Source organism: Diuraphis noxia, unplaced genomic scaffold (genome assembly GCF_037042655.1).
Source record: "Diuraphis noxia isolate RWA-SAM2 unplaced genomic scaffold, SU_Dnox_SAM2 contig0002, whole genome shotgun sequence".
Classification (NCBI taxonomy): domain Eukaryota; kingdom Metazoa; phylum Arthropoda; class Insecta; order Hemiptera; family Aphididae; genus Diuraphis; species Diuraphis noxia.
In genome coordinates this window covers 85,364,073-85,380,235 of record NW_028301712.1, presented here as the reverse complement: position 1 = coordinate 85,380,235, position 16,163 = coordinate 85,364,073, and positions in this window count along the sequence as shown.

Genomic DNA, 16,163 nt, shown 5'->3' with positions numbered 1-16,163 from the left:
TAGCTGATCCCGTGCAATTCGTTGCCCGGTTAAAAATCTATATGACTCAAACTTTGTTCAATTCATCATTTAATAATCAGTGTATATGGTTATTAACGTGACCATAATTTTTTTTCTTCAAAGCTGGACACCTGTACATTTTATTAAGAAAACCATATAATTTTGCGTAAAATAACAATTGTTTTTATTAAAAAAAAGACATTAATTGTTTATATGAAAAATGACAACAGAAAAACGCAAATAATATATTAATCATAATAGTCTCCAGACAATATATGGACTATGGATTTTAGTGTTTTACAGTTTATATAAAATATGTAGGTATACGTCATATACTGTTAACTGTATAGGTTACATTATAAATGTATGATTGTGATATGTGATCAATAAATATCTATTACTATTACATGTCGACTTTCCTTAAAGCGTGACATTTTTAGGTTCTTTGGGGACAGCGGGACTATTCCACTCAAAGCGGGACGTATGGTCACGTTATGTATGGTGTTCAAAATGTATTTTAACTTTTACGTTACCTGGATAACTCATTAAATCCTTCAGGTCTTCCCTCACACAAACTTGATTTAAAAATTGTGCGCTTATTATTCTCATGCGAAATTTAAATGCTCCCAAATCATGCAATGGAACGAGATTAAAAATATTATCTTTGAAAAAAAACCTTATTGAAGTTGAAATTCTTACCGGCTCAGCGAGTGATCAAATTGTATATATCCCAAGAATACCAATGATAACAAAAGAGTATCCCTTCGTTAAACGTATCCAATTTCCTATTAAACTTTGTTTTGCTATGGAAATTATTAAGGTACAAGGACAGACAGTGAAAGTTGCAGAAATTGACATCAGCGATCCCTATACTTCACTCATGAATAGTTTTATGCTGCCTGCTCCCGTGTAAGCCCAGAAAAAAACGTATACATATATGCCCCTGGTGAAAAAACTAACAATATTGTTTATAAAGAAATATTGGTTAATCAGTAGTTATGAAGCATTTTTCCAAAATAATAAAAATTACTTTTCAAAAAACGTAGTATTTTTTTAAGTTTAGTTTAAAATAACGCAAGGTATGAGTTTTATTAGTCAGCCTATTTCAATTTAGATATTAAGATGTATTAACCGTTTTCTTTCGTCGTTTTTTTTATTTTAATGAGCATGCGTTAGCTAAATTTTTATATACATCAGACAGAGAGAGTTGTCATCTGCACATGCTTAATAGCATTATCAAAATGAAAAATTCGACGAAAGAAAGCGGCTATCACTTACAGTATAAATCACTATTATTTTCCCGGACAACGCCGGGTAATTCAACTATCTATTTATTTGTATAAAAATATACTAATAGCATAATCAAGGATTTTATTTTAATTGATTATATTAATCCACCGTTAGTGGAATTAAGTAAAAATGACTAACTTGGTAGAACTTAAATACTTTAGAGTTAAGTACACTTATGTACAAGCAGCACGAGGTCCGCGATCTACTGCAGGTATAGATTGCTTATTGCCTACCTACCTGATAATATTATACTTCTGCAAATCAGAATTTTTATTCCAGACAACGGAAAAGTTAAGATAAGTTTTGAACACCATACACCGAATATTAAATATCGAATTGAACATATAGTTCGAGTCATATAGATTTAGTAGGTACATTTAACGGGCAACGAAGTGCACATGATCAGCTAGTATAGTATATATATATATATATATATATATATATATATATATATATATCACACCCGCAAGATTCGTTCACGGAATGAGGACTGCGCAGCAGCAGACGCGTTTTTATGCTTTTTGTCACGACCCTGTATCTCTTAACGCATACTGTGCACGTGCGTCAATTTATTCGCACGAAAAACCTTTGATTTTCTAATAGAATTTATATAATACGAATGTAATGTATACTGAAACCGAGGTTTTTTACACTAGAAAGTTCTACGCCGCAAGACGAGTGTGTCGCGAACACACTAACCAGTAACCATTATCGTCGTCATAATCATCCTCATCGTTATCGTCTCGTTAATAGGACAACACAATTATTGTAATATATGTATACACACACGTTTGTCTCATCATTATACCAGCACAAAGAATTTCAAGTATTCCTTTACCTATATACGTAGGTACCAACTGAAACCACATGTGTGTGCGCAGTCGTGCAGCAGTATGTGTGAGTTCATATGCCAACAATTGATGAATTAATGCATAGAAAACTAGTTTGCGATAATAATATTTTAATATATAATATTAATAAAATAATATATACGATCAGGTATTTCATAATCAACTAACTTTCCTGATAATTATAAATGATTTTGACATGACAAGCGTTGCATAATAAAACAACATTTTTGAAAAACAATTTGAATTTCGAGTATTTAAAAAAAAAAATTAAGTTTCATATTCTGAAGTAAGATTTTCTGATAACTTAAATGCTAAATAATCGAAAAATATATATTAAAAATTAATTGTAAATTGTTTGTAATTAAAGATTGAAAATTCAAAACAAGATTTCTCCTAAGTATTTTAAGTATATTGTAACCAAAAAATCCAAAAAACAAACACACACATTTTTTTTATTAGATATTTTATGTTCAAATTTGGATGAAATCAGATATTTAAACGGAGAATAATGGTTTTGGTTAATTTTCTGTAGATATTATTCGTAGGTATATGAAGCTTTTAAACTACCTACTAATTAATAGTATTAAAATTATTACTTTTAATGTTATTCAGTTTTGAATACAACATCAAGGATTATTAGTCCAAAAACCTCTCTGACACAAAAAAAAATTGTTTGTCGACAAGACAATTTATGGTCAGCGCTCAGTGCCCGTCACGGTGAACGTGTCAGCGTTTGTGCAAGTGATGCCGATTGTGTTGTGATACTATCCTACTGTTTTTTGGACGGAAATGACCACGTCTGACCACACCAAAGTACAATAATAGACCAGACGACGATAGACACCAGCACAGAGCACACGTCAAGTTGAAATGGACTGCAAATGTTCAAATGTCCGGCAGCTATTAGGTGTATGCGTTAACTGGCGAGATGGTGGTACACATAGTCAGTCATTCAAGATGTTAAGTTTGTGTGTGTGTGTGTTGAGTGAGTCGATGTGTGCTATAATAGCGTCTCGTAGACCACCCAGTGGACAGACAAATCACACAACTAGCATCCTGCGCCGCCGTCACAGATTAGCCCGCCACACTCTCGTGGATCTTCGAACCCATTGGAAGGGTGTCATCTAATCCACTATCTGCCTGAGATTTCCTTCACTCCTTCGTAATAAAGTCGTCACTGCTAGTCCTGTCACGAAAACCTGCCATGAATAACTCCATAATTTTACCCTTATATCGCCTTCACCAGTGGCTGAAAGCTTCTCTTCCGTAGGTTGTGGCCGTTGCACCACCATCGGTGACGAATACATGTTGGCCACTCCTGATCTATATATAATATTATTATATTACAACATCTACATAATAAAAACACTATTATGGAATTTCATATAGGTAGGTACATTAGGTTTTTTTGGGGGTGTATAGAATTCTAATTGAATTTATTAATCCTCAAGGTTTTTTTTCTATTAAAAAGTAGAGTTTTTGATTTTGCTGCATACTTTGATCTCATTTTTAAAGTCATGTTTAAATAAAATGTCACTACTGATGGTTGTTAATCGTCGTACAATGCTAACATCATTCAATAGTAGAACGATAGTTATTTAGGAAACAATATCAAGGTAATCAAGGAACCAATATTATAAAAATTAAATTAAAATGTTGCTCGATCATTACACAGTCAATATAAGTATATTACGGAAAATACGAATACTTTTTCAATATGAAAAAAATAGTCTAATTAGTCAAATTGATTGTTATTTATTTTGTTACCTAGGATTCAGCTATTTCGAATTTATCACTATATCCTAGTCTTTACAATGATTGGAAAAATAGTAAAAACCACCAATACTTTGAGGAACTGTATTTCACAAACCAATCAACAAAAAATAAAAATGTTAACCCGTAAATTATGATAAAAATGGTTTTATTAATTCACAATATTTTAATTATATCGTACGTACTTATATAACATATACATACATTTCCGGGAATGGAGATGGTGGATAGTTGTTTTATTGATTTCCCAAAAAAACTCTTACTTGTACATTTTATGCAAGCACACAAACTTCACATAATATTAATTATGTCAGTATCGTACATGCATTTGGTATGTGCTCCTTCCTGTAATATCCATTAAATTGGCCAACCTAAACCTAATCGCCGATAGAGGCAGATGAGGTGGCATGGTATAGTCGGATGAAAGCCAAAAAAACCAGCGTGGGATTTGGCACCGTATACTCCATGACAGTAATGAACTTTTTTGAACTCCATGGCCCTTGGACTGTTTGCCACCGGCGCCTGAGCTCTGCTATATATATATATATATATATCATGTATCCGAAACGGAGTGATATACAAATGAATAAACGTAGTGCCACATATATACCCGTCCACAGAATGAACGATTATTTCGTTCCAAGTTTCAAAAGTGAAATCCGCAAAACAAAACAAAACGAAAAAAAAAATCAAAAAGTAATTAGGTTTTTTTTCGCAATCCCAGCAGAGCATTTCCGGGCACACAGCGCCACGGCGGTGGGGCAGCTTCCATAATGTATTATAATATAATATTATTATTACGTATTGTAATTATTACTATTTTCGTCGTTTTTAAATTGTTTTATGGTAATACGAATCGCAAATCTGACGCCTGTCTAAAATCTAAATGAAAATAAATAATGCGACAAAATACAAATAACAATTATTCTTGAATAATATTATGCTATACAGATCGAGCGCGTAAACACGTGTTTGCAATAATTATAATGCTATGCAACATTCAATGGCGCCATTTACTCCACACTTAACCTAAAAACGTAATACAATAAATATTATAGCCATTGTTATTATCGTTAACAAATAAAGATTATTCCGAAATCCAGATGAATCACAACGTATGGTATTAATCATAATATTATAATGACCTGTTGTTATAAATAATAAATAATATTATCAGTACCGATTTCCTAAAATTTAGAAAACTGTATAATATAAACAATTTTTTTGAATAAAACCTTCAAAAATCATCAAGTGGACGTATAGTGTAAAATAATACTTTAATGTTTAAATCGCTAAGTGAAATGAAAATATATTAATGCACCTGCATAATATTCATTATTCTTGATAAACGTTTGACGTTTAAATTATTATTAATATAAACTAATTTGAGTGTGAAATCAATTTTAAAGACCTATTAATTTTGGTATATCTTCCATGAAATATTTTCATTACATTACTTTATAATCATAAACCAAAATGTCTCATTTTATATTATTCTAAGTATTTATAATAACACATAGAGGACGCATAACTCATTCCGTCTACAGTTATACAAAAGTCGAGTAAAACATTTCAAATTTCTACGGAAGAATAAATGTGAAAACCAGAAACTGTTTATGAAAACCACTATAATTTATAACATATAACACCGGTATGTAGTGTAACACCGGTATGTAGTGTGTATGACAATTTTTGTGAATTTATTAAATTTAAATTGAATTGTACGCACAATCATTTCAACCCAAAGCATGATTATTGTACCATAATATATCTGTTAATTAGTATAAAACTCCTATATGGCCATATGTAATTAATTATTACAAATAATTATGAAATCGATATATTATGTATATTGTATAAATATAATATGGTACCGTTGGTACCCGTTTCGAATTTATTACCATATAAAATTACAAATGTATATTTCAATATAATTGCACTGTATATATGGTCCGGATGTTGGCGCCTCGTACCCCAGGGGATCAAATACGATTCTAGTTTCAAAATACAAAAATAACTATTGACAAAGAGTTTTATGATATATTATTGTGTATGTATTGAAATTAGCTGTGGACCCGTGTCGGTGCCGAGGAATTAGATTTTATTCGAGTTTTGAAAATTTTGCCGTTCATACTCGATGTTCAGGTAAATATTGTCATTGATTAGATAATATTATGTAAAATAATATTGAATAAATATAATTTAATCAATGATATAGTCAATACATTGATTTTATACTGCAACCGTTTTGCTTGACCGCCGTAAAAACTAAAAACGCAGCACGTAATTTCCAAATGTACATTACAAATTATTGTTAATAGTGCAAAAACTGCGAGTAAGTACTATTATAGAATTGTCACTTTTCGAAGGTCAGCATTATCAGCAAATTTCCACAATTTCAACGATTTTTGACTGTTGGCCATTTGGTCATAGTGTGATCAGAGAAGTTACCTAACTACTACAGCCCTATATTATATATAACTTCATAGAAAAAACGCTTTCAATATCGTTTACAATTCTACACAACACTGCGTTGAACTTAACCGAATTGCAGCAGGTCAAGCGCAAGGAGAGAGAAAGTGGATAGAGAGAGATAGACAGACAGACGGGTAGACAGAGTGACCGGTGGAAATAAAGAGATGGATAGACACAGAGAGACAGACGAAGATGCAGAGATGGATAGAGACAGAGAAAAACAATTCAAGACAAACGATATTTCAACGCACTTCCGACTTTTCGTGTTTAATCATGCCAATTTTTCGCCGTATTGTTCTTATTTTTATTATTATAATCATATAATTATTTATTTTTTACGATCTGACCGTATATAGTAATTATGACGACAAAGCCCTAAACAACCCTTTACTCATACACAAACACACATATAATATAGGTGCATAATATATTTTAGATAAATATAGTATAGATACGTATATGGTCTCTTCTCATTTAGATACAAAAAAAAAAAATCATAAATTCCTGAACGTGGATTCTGTGTGTGTCATATATATATATATATATATATATATATACACGCAACACACGACTATTCGGTCTGTGTGCGGTCAATTAATTTCTAATGTGTCATTAGAATACGTATGAATGTTTGTGTATCTGTGTGTGTGTGTGTGTGTTGTGCTTGGAGAAAAATATATAATAATATAATGTTTGAAACGCGTCTCGGTTTGGCGCTTTTCACGGGTGCACCTTTAGCGTAGGTGGCGGCCTTTTTTTTGTTGATTTACGAGCGACTATCATTATGTACATATATTCAAGCACATGCAGTATAGTATGTGCGCCAATGGGCCGTATATAGTGGATATTTCCCATTTGGTTTATTTTTTTCGACCCCGTCGCTTCATCGGATTTTTATTTTTTACATTTCATGAAAATCGATAAATATCCAACAGATATGGCACGCGTGCGAAATATAATAATATATGTAGGTACCTAACCTACGCCTGTAGCAGGAATCTCATTTCGGGCAACAACTGTCGCACCGGCTCGCACGCATTTCGTATAGTTTTCCTGGCAGAGGCGCAAAATCTCCCCCGTTTAGTATCGTTTGGACGACGCTTAAATATTTTCATACTCGACGATAATATTCTGTATACAGACGGTTTCTGGTCGCGTGAATCGTGAATGGATAAAAATAAAATATATATTTCGATCAGACTTTTGAGGGAATGCGGCGCACATAATATAATAATATATTGTAGAATAATATTGTTGTACAGATGCGTGTAAAATGTGACGTAATGCGCAGACACGAGAAGCGTATAAAATTTAATATGTACATGACCTACATCTAACAACATGGGTGTTTCTGGACATTTTTCTGGGGGGATGGTGTAAAAATAAATTAAAAAAATAAATGAAAATTTTTCATATATTTGAAAAGCAATCTATGTTTACTAAATTTGAGCATTAGAGATAATGATTTGGAAAACAAATTTATAATTCTACGGGAGGGGGACAAGTTCCCCCTTTGGGGACGCCCATTTCGAACAATATAATAACATGACTGACGACGAATTATAAAATAATGTGCACGATGGAGACGTTATGCATGAATAGCTGATTTACGATTTAAATAATATTTTTAACGACGCGACAATATAATAATAATACCTATAATTTACCAACTACTACCTTGGTATATAACAATATTATGAGACGAGACACCGTCCTCACCGGTACCTACACTATTTTAATAGTCGCGAATTCTCTCAAATTCCATTCTGCGGCTCGCAACAGTGCGAACTGCGTATACCTTGGTAGTTTGGGTGTAATAATATTAATAATATTATCGCATCGAAATCGTATTAATAATAATAATAATAATTACGACGATAATAATGTCACATCATTATAATATTTATATACGAAGTAATACCATGCTCTATACTCCGGCACGGTAAACGTGGTGAGATATCCTGCAGAATGTATACATACGTCAAAATAGTGACGTGAACATTACAAATTGTCAGATAAAGTGCATACTGTTGTATAGTATAGAATAGTGCAGTCGTTTGACGTTTTGTATAACGAGGTAGGTAATCGAAATTATGTACCATCCATCGCATATACATATATCGCAGCTGTATATACGTGCGTGTATATGTTCAAAGTTAGTTAACGCTAATAAGAGTTAAAGCTATATGAGTGAAAACTTAATTTTCTCAAACTTATTTTATTTTAACTAATTATAGTTTGTTTTAAAATTAAATAGAATAACTCGTCTAGTTAGAATTAAATATCAGTTATATTTGTTAATTATTAACTTACAACTTACATAAGTATTATAACATTCTAGCAGACGTTTGATTCACTTAACAAACATGAGTTAATTTTGTACATTATAATTTGCCAACTTCCTATAGTATTTAAACTGTTCAGACTAAAAAAAAAAAAACAATGATAAATATTTCTAGTCTCTAATTTGGTGCGCAACAAATTTTTACCCGAGTCTGACTCGACCGTAACTCAATGTACAAATTTGTTTTTCACGTAAAAAAACGAGAACAGCGTAATTTGTATACGAAATGATCCGCAACGTTCAAAAGTACATATTTCAATTAACCATCATATTGTAAAAAATACATTTATATAAATACGTTCGTCACACGATATCAATGAATACCTACCAATCAACATTCATGCAAATATAAAAAAATTAGTTTAGTTTACAAACCATGCTCAGTTTATCAGTACCTACATTTTTCTGATGGTATTTTTTTCACAAATTATTTTTATTTTTTTTGTACAAATTGGGTATTGGCTTTTTTATGAATTTTTACCAAATATGACTCATCAGTTGTTTTTTTATTCAATTTTATTTCTGTTTGAGAAAAGATAACCCTCGGAATGTGGTCATTGAAAGTTTAATTTTTTTTTTAATTTAGTAAAATAAAACATGGGAGTAATTAATAAAAATAATACCTATATATAATCAATAATTTATAAAGTACCTGTATATTATTATGTTAGGTATTATACCTATATATTATATTAATTCAACCAATATTTGATTGCTGAAGAAAGGAAAAAATATTTTTAATATCGGAAGTTCCTGTCCTAGATTTTCGAATACTATGTCATCAATATAATATCATAATAAATGAAAATACCGACGTAACTTATTTAAGCTGTAACGCCTGCTGTATGCATATATTATAACTGCACGAGTATAATGTTCGATATCAACTATGAACAGACGATCATTAAGTTTACGCTATCGTCGAATACTACGACACTGCCCTACTGCCACACGCGAATTGAACGAAAAACGGTTTTCGAACAAAAGTTAACACGCACGTATGTCAAAAGCGCGTGTACAATACCCATACAATACGATAAGTGCGAAATCTCGATCGATTTCTTATAGAGGAGAAAAAAACAAACCGGCGAACGGAATTTCAATGTGCAGTCGTGTACAAAACGACGCAGATACCCGCGAGTAATATCCTTTGTGCGCTATTACTCTCCGTTTGTCGTGGAATAATAGTAATAAACCATCGTCAATATGCTATTGCGGCATATATTACTTGAACAGCGCCGGTATATAGTCTAGGTACACTGCGATATAAAAGTAAGAACAAAAAATGATATATTCAACTGTACCTATTACATTTACTGTACCTATTACATTACTTTTAAGCCGAGGACCAATTATCCACATACTGCGTTTTTTCGCGGGGACCAATTGTCCGGAGATCGATTGTCCTAAATCCCATTTGTACACCTATTATATACCTCGCGAATAACGATGTGTAATAGGAACATTAACGAGTCGTTATAATAATGCTATTATTATCATTATTATTATTATTATTATTATTATTTTATTTATATATATATATATAATTACTGTTAATAATTTGACCCTCCACAATTTAGGACATTGGGTTGCTATTTTTAACATGTTCCAAGGTTTTTCCCTCTACAAGAACCCAGGTGGTCACCCATCTGGGAACTAGTGACAGCGGGTGGTGTGTACACTTGATCGTGTTGCGTGAGTGATTGCACAAATCACGCCATGCCAATAGCCACAAAGCTATTATTTTAAAACTATTGTCCGACGCATATTCGAATATTTCTGTATGTGGTACTGGTAATCGGTCAAAAAGTCCATTTTGAAAAAAAATTAACAAAAAGTCTGGATTCATTTTTTTAAAGTCGGACAAAAAGTCCGAAAATATAATTAAAATATTTTATCACATTTTCATCTATAATTATATTATTTAATATAATATAGGTATTTCATACTACACAAAACAAATAATTCAATACAAATATCTAGGTACCATTATTACAGTAAGTTATATTAATAATTTAAATTACTTAAGTCGAAATAAACATGTTTTAAAAAATTTTCAATATTACTTACATTTAACATAGGTAAATTACGTTTTCTTAAAAAGTGGCCTATACGATTTAAAAACTCTTCTACTGTCAACTTATTAATACTAACTTATTCACATAAATATTGCAATATTTACAGAATAGCGTTACTACATGAAATGAGACCCGTAAGAAAAAAACACGGATCAGAAAAAAATATAAAATTACGATATTTATATGAAAAATTAGTAACAATGGGTTGACAGTAGAAGAGTTTTTAAATCGTATAGGCCACTGTTTAAGAAAACATAATTTTGTATGCTAAATGTAAGTAATATTGACAATTTTTTAAAACATGTTTATTTTTTACTTAAGTAAATTAAATCATTAATATTACAGTAATAATTGTGGATATTTGTATTCAATTATTTAAAATTATTATTATTATTGTAGGCATCGATGTTTATATTGAATTATTTGTTTTTTGTAGTACGAAATAATATAATTATAAATGAAAATGTGATAAAATATTTTAATTATATTTTCGGACTTTTTGTCCGACATTAAAAAAATAAATCCGGACTTTTTGTTCATTTTTTTTCAAAATGGACTTTTTGTCCCCGGACTTTTCATCCGGGATTCGTGGTACTATGTTGATATAGACAATACCTAGTTATAAAAATACCACTATATAGATATTATGTAATGTATAGATATTACGAATAAAATTTATATCTGATAACAGTATGGCAATAATCGTTATTGAAAGAGACGTATAATTTTGTTGTGACTGCTGATAAAATAATATTTTAAAAATAATTTCTCTAATAGGAATTTGATGAAACAAAAATACAAATTTATTACGTAATATTATTATGTTAAATAATATAATAAATTTAGTTTAATATTATTTATTTTAATAAAATTACGCATAACGATTTAACATTAACAATATTTAGTAATATTACTCATCATTAATTTATCACAATGGTTATAAATATTGGGTGAGAAGTTCATCCTACACGAGTATGATACTCGTACTTGTACCTATAATTGCGACCGTGCAACGATGACTCACTTACTAACGACACGCGTATGATGACAAGTCGGGGCGATTGTAAACTCTCCCGATTTTAATGGCATGTAAACTCTCCCGGGTTTAGTCCAATATTACCTGACGGGAACATGTAAACTCTCCCGGGTCTAGTTCAGTACTACCTGAAGAGAAGATGTAAACTCTCCCGGGTCTACTTCAGTACTACTAAGCTAGCTGGGGAGCATGGGGTATTTTTTGTTTTATACAGTTAGAATTGGTTGAGCCATTATAGTGGATATCGTTTTAAATATTTAAATTAAAAATACTCTAACGGTAATTAAATATTTAAATGACAAATACAGGTTAACACAAGATAAATACAGATTAAATACGGTAATAAAAATCATAATAAAAATTATAATCACAATCTCTGCAGTGTAGCCAATTCATAGAGTAGCAATAACATTTAAAATAACTCGGGAGAGTTTGCACATTTCTTTCAGGTAAACATAATATTGACCCGGAAGAGTTTACACATTTCTTTCAGGTAAACATAATATTTACCCGGGAGACTTTACCATCGGGAGAGTTTACCACCGCCCGACAAGTCGACCCCAACAGAAGCTAATAATATTTTAATAGCGATCACTCACACCTACTACATCGCAGTACTATTTATAAAATTATTATGAAATATTATACACCTGGACGTTCACTTAGTATAATAATATTTAGAGTACAAGATTAAATTTCCTGTTTATTCTAATGGAAAAAAGGGTGTTCATTAAAGAAAGATTTTTTCTAGATTTTCATAACAGTAGTCACTAACACGTTGTTTAAGAACAATAATAGTAAATAATACATATAACACTATATCCACATAACGACTTTCAATATTTAAACTAATCTAAATATTCGATTTGAACTAAATTATTAGATAATGTTAAAAAGTATTTTATTTATACGGTAAAAAGATGGTGGATCTTATTGAAGAAAAAGAGTGTACTTATTTAGCAAGATAGTTCTTAAATGGTTCAAAAATTCTTGGTTTTTTTTAACATAATATTATCCTTAAGCAATATATTAAAATTTGAAACTGCTAAAATATAAGATTGTTTGGTAAAGCGGGGAAAACGGTATAGATGCTTGGTTAACGTCCCGTGTCTTATACTTAACGGACGCATTCAAACAACTTTGTTTCGACGTCGACAAGGTTTATTCCAATGATTTTACCGAACGAGTAACCAACACGCCACCGCTAATTGATAAACGTATAATAAATGTCTACAGACTATGAACATCATATTGTATACATAACTTCGTTTTGTACTCTCAAATAGTCAAATCCTATCAAGATCGTTTCGCAAACCCAAACTGCAAAATGAACGGACTTTTCGTCTAGTGCGTATTCGTTTTAGATGTGTACTCTAAAAGTTTTCAGATAAAACAATCATTGTTGCGTTCTATTGGTCGAAACAATTGACGCTTTTTAAAGTCTCAAACGCACTTATCAACTTATCACCCTGGAGCTTAAACTGCTATCAAATCATCGCGCGTGATTGCGTTTTTTTATTTTTATTTTATAAACAAATTGAATTTACAGCAACATAAGATCTTAACATGTGTTTTATCACAGCCAAAGTATTTAATAGGTTTTCTATATACGATGGAAGTTCAGTCAGAAAAATACAAATAAAATACAATACCTATATATAGCATTGCGTTTTTCAATATCCCATCAGCATTCCAAATTAATCATCTATATATTTACTAAATATAAATATATATATATATGTGGACTCACCAAGTATACTCACCTACACGTTTTTCTTTAATAATGAATTATTTAAATTCAAATTTTTGGAATTTTTAAATTTACCTACTCTAAGACAATTTTTCAAATTTTTGGATTTTTTGGTACTGCTTAGTGGTGGTATAAGTTTTTTTTTAATGTGAAAATTATATTTTTGACTTAATTATTTAGTGGATCATTTTTTTTTTTTTTTTTGAAAAATTAGATGCACCTAATTAAAAACTTGAATAAAAAGTTTCTTAGATTATAATGTTTGAATTGAGGATAAAAGCTCTTAAACATGGTTTACAAAATTGACTTAAAGCTGGAATTAGTATTTACTATAATTAGACAATTTTTACAAACTATTAATGTTAATTTAATATATTAATTACTAAAATTTTGAAATCATTATAGCCCCATAACTTATACATACCTAGTTATTTACCCACTGTCGTGGACGTTTTATCCTAGGAACACAAAGTTAAATACCTTAAAAGTTAGGTACGTTAAATAAGTTAAATTTTTCATAAAAATTAGCCACTGAATAATATGCATTTGATAAGAGTTCTCATATGAAAAAAAAAAACAAGTCTAAATTGGTCACTCTTAATGAAGTATAGAAAAAAAATCAAGAATTTGAAAACATGGTCTTTATGTATAATTCAAAATTCAAATAATCTAATTTTAAAGAATTGCATTATTATTTAAAAAAAAAGGAGAAATGAATACTCGGTATATATTATACATACATTATACATACATTATATATACATTATTATAGTATGTATGACCACTAACCACTAACCACCTGCGAGCAACAGTAAACAATATAGTCTGCTGAGACTGTGAGAGCCGTAGACCGCCGATTTGATCTATGCTGTGGCCGTTACTTATTTATTCCTCCACCACCAGCAGCCCACACACGTAGGACACCCCTCGAAACGAAGGCGATCGACGACTAATCACTTAAGCAGTTTCTCGCAGTCATCGTCAGACTCGTACCGGAAACAAATTGCCATGTTGGCCATTTTTCATGGATGAAAGGTTAAACGCGTATTTTGATCACGGTCGTGCAAAATATTAAAACCCACGAGAGAACAGTAAATGATATATATTTTTTTCGTCACGATTTCACTGTACAATAATAATACTACTATATTAAATTATATGTATTATACGTTATTTCGGTTTTCACGAAACATTAAAAATAATCGTGTTAAACTTTAAATAATAATACAAATTATTGTAATATACTATAACATAATTGATCGACATTTCAAAATTTAAACTTTTATTTCATTTTTTTTCCAAATCTCCACGTACAGAAAAATCACGAATTATAAACTATTGGACTTGCCTGATTTATATACATTATAATATTTTTTTTTTTTAATACGATTTTACACCATCGTCGCCGCAGCAGAAGCTAGTGCGATAGTTGCCGATCCCAAAAACAAATAATATCTATTACGTATATAAATTCAAAAATTATATAGTGTTATCAACGTACTATATTTTTCTAAACTCCTCTTTTAGTTTCAAACGGCTTTCAATAACATTATTATTATTATTATTATTATCATTCTCAAACAATGTGGTTTGCAAATATCATTGCTGCAGTAGCTGCAATAAATCTTAACGGAATATTATAAAAAATTAACACTTATTCCTCAGCCGCCACCGGTCTTAATTAATAATTATACATCAAAAACCATCGTGTCCTGCCATTATTATTATTCATACGCAACCATCATAATAATATATGAAGAGAGATATTGTAATATTTTATGTATTGTACCTAATTGTATACATTTTCCCTTTAATTTTCCTTCGCTCAGTAAAACAATTATTCATCAGTGCAGTACCTACCTATTTATGATAGTATATTATATTACTATATGCATTGAATAGTGTACTTATTGGGTAGGTATAATATATTATAATACGACACCTTTAGGCTACTCCATGCTCCAAGAGTAATAATGCACGCCGACGAGGGACGGAAAAAATGTTATGATATGTATTTATTTTCTGACTGCAGTTTTATATATACATATAATGTGATAGAATTCGAGATCGTTCGTATAAAAGGCTAAAAAATGCATCGTGTGTTATAATATCCATGAAACATAAATTATATTATATGTGCGGCGAATTAAAGTAAATTAAGTGTATAATATTATAACATTATATGCGTATAGATACAAGAAAACCTTTTTGTACCCATACATTATAATATGTTGTGATAATATTATAAATAAATAAAGTTCATACCTCAGTACACCCGAAAAGTCTACTCGGTATTACATAATAGTATAAGAGTTGTATAGAAATAATACACAATATAGTATACGACCTTACAGGTGCCTAAGTACCTTATTTCAGACCCGTCACCGAGTTCAGAGTGAATTGTTCAAAGACGTGAAAAGTATATTGTAGAACTCGTTGTAAAATTATGCGTTGTTTTCAGATATATTGCCGAATAGATTTGATAAAATCTATTTAAGTTGCTGGAATGTTTTCACATATAATATTATAGCACTTCGCGATACGTGAGTTTAACATCGAAATACCA